Below are 5,149 nucleotides of genomic sequence, written 5' to 3'. Positions count from 1 at the left end.
ATTCCCCAATGTCAATCCCAAAGACTTTATCAAATTTACTACCATCTCATCCCGCAGTTTTGCTATTTTTCATCCGTTGCACACTTTCTATTACTTCATTGTCCGCAACTCTGAATTATAATCTTACAGATTGTTCTTGGCTAAGCCTAAGATTTCGTAATTTTTGAGATCTTCTATTTCATTTTCCTCTTTAACTTCCCTTTAATATTAAATTGAATAGTAACAATTCCATTTTCATCTTTAATTGTTTTTTTTTAATCATGTTATTCATATAGTTAAGTTTTTTTATATATCATCAGTATCCTAGCTGTTTCTTCCTATCTTCTACCCATTTCATTCAGGATCAAATATTTCCTCTTAGCTTTTCTTTTCTCATACTTTCAGAAACTTATTTTAGACTCTAATAGTTCTAGATTAGAAAGTTATATAGATCCAGTCTCTAAGGACTGTATTCGTTGTATAAATTCCCTTTTTTGTTTCAATTAAGACTTCTTTTACATGAAGCGTATGAAATGTTTTTTAATGCATTTCGATGAACAATGCATCTATAAATAATTAATCTGTCATAGTAATATTTTTATATCTAAAATTTATACATTGTCAATATTTCCATCATAATTATTTGAATTGTGTTGTATTTGTATCATGCATTATTTAGCTCGTATACATTAATTAAGAAAAATTCCTTTCATCAACTTCAAAAAATAACATGCAGTAAAGTTACCTTCATGATTTTGTTTACATCTTTTCATACCATGTTCACTGTAGTTATTGAATAAATACAGTTTTTTAAAGTTTAGCCTATAACAACTGCAGATACGTTCATAACCCCGTTGCGCTCTAAGATAAGGAAGTTTACCCTCCGTAAAACGTGTATCTTGTAAGCAATATAACTATTTTCTTCCAATATAATTTTATGAAAAATACATCCTTACTTTGTCTAATATCTGCAAGTCCTCAATAGTTAGCATATATCATTTGTATGTTTGAGCCATCCATTTTCTGTATAATAGTATAAATTCATCATGGACGTAATGCCCCGTTTTTTTTTTTTTTAGATTAACATACATAGTCATCCTAAATATCACATAGACATAAAGAAAATAAACAAAATCAGTGATTTGATTCTGCAACAGGGCAGCCTAAAGTTTATTTGATTCTGACAGCACATCTTGGGGAAAAAAGTATCTCCGGCTGGAGCCACAAACAAGGTAACAGACGTTTGGAAGTACAGCCAACGCAGTTATTCAGTCTGACGAGGTCGAGCGGCTGGTAGACCATAGCAATACTCATACAAAGACTAGTCGAAGAGCACATGCGCGAACTATCCGGGTGGCACTTTGTTAGCTTAGCTACGATATCGTATCCTCAACGTGGCTGAGGCTACGATCTGATCATGTACTTTACAATTGAGCAAAAAATGTTATTGCCAAAGACAAAATGATGACTGATTAAAATCTATTACCTAGAAGAGTAATGTTTCTTAGTAATTTTGACTAACGATAAAGTTAGTAAACCTTTATCAAGAAAATTATGTTGGAATGTTTACGCAAACCATACGTTGTCCACCATGACAATTAACACGAGATTTTCGTGGTAGTTCGTTTTACAAACAGAGCTTGCCATGCCATATTCGGATATTCTATGATGGGTTATTCAATGCATACCATATTACTATATAAATCTGTTTACGTTTCGAAATAAGATAACAATATCCTTATATGGAACACAAAAAAACGAGACTGACAATGGAAGTAGTTATCATCTGAACTAATATGGCGGTCGATTCAAAAGAAGAAGAAAAAAATCATAAAGAAGATTAACGATATGTATTTCTACAATAAGATGCAGCAGTTATGGTATTAAATAAGAAGAATATTGAACTTTTTCAGTAACTGCAATGAATATGTTAAAACCACATTAAACTAGGCTGAAAAAAATCCGTTGATACACACAGGCTCATGTTAGTACCCCTTCCACAAAGTAGGGGTACTAATATTAGTACTATTTGTTACCATTATAGACCGTTTCGAGGCTGGGACAGCAGCACGACGCCAAGTCACATTCAGCCACGGTCCATTAATAATTGTTAAAGCAAAGAAAATCGCTTTTTCGAGTGGACCGTCCTGTAGCCAGTTCAACCAGTCGGTGATCATGTTGATCTGCCTTTTAAATACAGTCAACATCTTGGGGACATAAACTTTGATGGAATTGACTTCCAGGTGACTATTAGCTATACTGACAAATTCGAGTGCCTAAACCAAAAAATATCAATTAACGTTTCTGGCTGACAGAATGTGTTACACCCGCTTCTCCAGAGATTTTAAAAAAAAAAAACTTTAAGCTTTAAAATCCATTGCCTTTGTAAGCCTTTAAATTGTAAAACCTATCAATACACAGTTGGAATGTTTTTCATATTTTTTTTGGCCTCTCCCTAAACTGGGCTTTTTTTATTTACCTAAACACTAAATTCACTTTGAATTAAGGCCTTTTTTTCAAATACTTTGCTTTTAAGCTGTGTGATATACACTGCAATTATATGTCTTGAAGTTCATCTTGATTTAATGTCTTTATTGTTTTTATGCCATGTCGGTAAAAAGCTCATTAGAACTTGTGTTCAAATGGTTTGTTTATATTCATGCCGACTTTAAATGCCCCAGCCACTAAGTGCAGAGTATCAGTTCGTTCAAAAGTGTTCCCGGTGGTAAAGCAGTGTTAGGGACCAGCTTCGCCCTGCTCAAAGAGACCACCGTAAAGCTGAGAGGCTTTGGCTTTCCACCAGACTCACTATTCATAAGCAAATTTATGAAGCCGCTAAGAAGAACGTCACAAACATAGTCCATGCAGCGAAATCAGCCACTATACTACTAAGATCATGGGAAGTTCCAGCTGGAAAAAGCTCTTCAAGATTACTAAAAAGCTAATGTCAAGGTACAAATGTACACCACTTCCAACTACCTTCTCTCTTGTCGACCTTCCGGAAGTGTTTGCAAATTTCTTATGCGACAAAGTACAGACCATTAGAGAGAAGCTTGACAACACAATTTCGACTGACACGTCGTCACCATACAGTTGAGATACAGAATTTGAGCGGCAACCATTAGCAGCATTTGAACCTGTCTCTATGGTTTTAGTATGTACAATCCTGATGAAGAGTGCACCAAAGTCATCTGTCAACTTGATCCAATTCCAACATCACTGCTGCTTGAGTGCTTAAATCCAGTATTGCCTTCACTAACTGTTGTTATTAATACCTCTCTCTCATCCGGGGAATTCCCATCATTTTTCAAAACTACCATGTCAAACCTCTGCTGAAGAAATCAACACTCGACCATAACGATTTAAAGAACTACTGCCCAGTTTGTAATATCCCATTCATATAAAAATATCATAGAAATAGTTGTTCTATCCCAGCTTGTATCTGATCTGAATTCAAACAGTCTTTTTAGCAATGTGCAATCTGCATATCGGCCTTGCCACAGTACTGAAACTACTCTTCTAAAAGTAGCTAATGACATTTTCTCTGTTTGGGTAGCGGAAATATTACAGTCCTCACCCTCCTTGATTTGTCTGCAGCATTTGGCACAATAGACCATGAAACATTACTTCACCGCCTCCAGCATGTGTTTGGCATTCATGATACAGTCTTACTGTGGTTCAAGTCCTACTTGGTCAACAGGACACAAATTGTGTCTGCAAATGGAATACGCACCAGCCCAGTTGATCTATGTTGTGGTGTTCCACAGGGGTCTGTTCTTGGACCTGTTCTCTTCATTCTATACACTCAGCCGCTTTCAAGTGTCATAGATCATCATCCAGTGTCTCACCAAATGTATGCGGACGACACCCAAATATACAAATCTAGCCACTCAACTGAAGTTGATGCTACCATCCAAGGTGTAGAGAGGTGCATTTCTGATGTGAAATAATGGATGACATGTAACAAGCTGCAGATGAATGATGATAAAACTGAGACCATTCTGATCACAACAGAAAGACTTTCTCAGTCACATCCTTTACCTCAAACAATAAATATCAGTAACACCAACATCAAATTCACGCATCCAGTACGAAACCTAGGTGTTACTCTGGATAGTACTCTCACATTGCACCAACATGTCATGAACATATGCAAGGCTGCATATCTTGAGCTGAGACGCATCAGCTCCATTCGCAAATATCTTTCAGTTGATGCCACTAAAACACTTGTGTGTTCATTAGTACTTTCAAGACTGGACTATTGTAACTAAATTCTGTCTGGTTCATCTCAATATCTACTCCAGAAACCTCAAAAAGTTCAAAACACAGCTGCTCGGATCATACTTAGAGTACCACGATCAGAGCACACCTTCCCGCTGCTCTGTACCCTACACTGGCTATCCAGTCGACACAGAATCAAACACAAAAATTGTTTTCTGTGCTACGTTTCACTGTTGGACAACATACCTATCCGACCTCATCGATGTGTACACACCAGCAAGATACTTACGCTCCTCTTCTGACAATCGTATACTCATTATTCCCACGTCGAAAACGAAGTCATATGGACAACGTTTTGCATACCAGGGCCCAGCAACGTAGAATGGATTGCCCACTGAACTTAGACACAAAGCCACAGTTATCCCATTCAAGAGTACTCCTAAAACTCAATTATTTCGACTGCAAGAACAAACTTAAAGACCTAATAATGTTCCGTATCTTAAATATTGTCAGCATGTTTTTTTAATGTTTTTTAATTTCATGGTGTTTGTTTTTTGTAATAATATCATTATATATGTTTTTTATGTTATAGGTATTGTCTAATGTTGTAGAGCGCTTAGAGCTTGTAAAGCTTACAAAGTCCTCATTACTATTATTATTAAATAAATCATAGTTTATCAAAGCCCCCCCCCCCCGCCTTGCATATAGGTTAATTTCTTAAAAACAAATTTGAATTTATGGCTCATATTTGTTATGAAGCAAAGGAATCTATACAATGAGGTAGAATTTATTCAAAAAATTAGCCTTAGTTATTTATTTATTATACGTCTCGGTCATTTTCTTGAGCGAGGCACTCGTCAGGTTCAATGGTTTGAGTTTAGGTATTTGACCCGACCGAAATTTCGTGATATAGTAAATTTCAAGATACCAGTCTGCTTTTAGTACATTT

This window comes from Sinohyriopsis cumingii, chromosome 6 (assembly GCF_028554795.1).
Source record: "Sinohyriopsis cumingii isolate HCF-2022 chromosome 6, ASM2855479v2, whole genome shotgun sequence".
NCBI classification, from domain to species: Eukaryota; Metazoa; Mollusca; class Bivalvia; order Unionida; family Unionidae; genus Sinohyriopsis; species Sinohyriopsis cumingii.
This window is presented reverse-complemented; position numbering follows the sequence as displayed.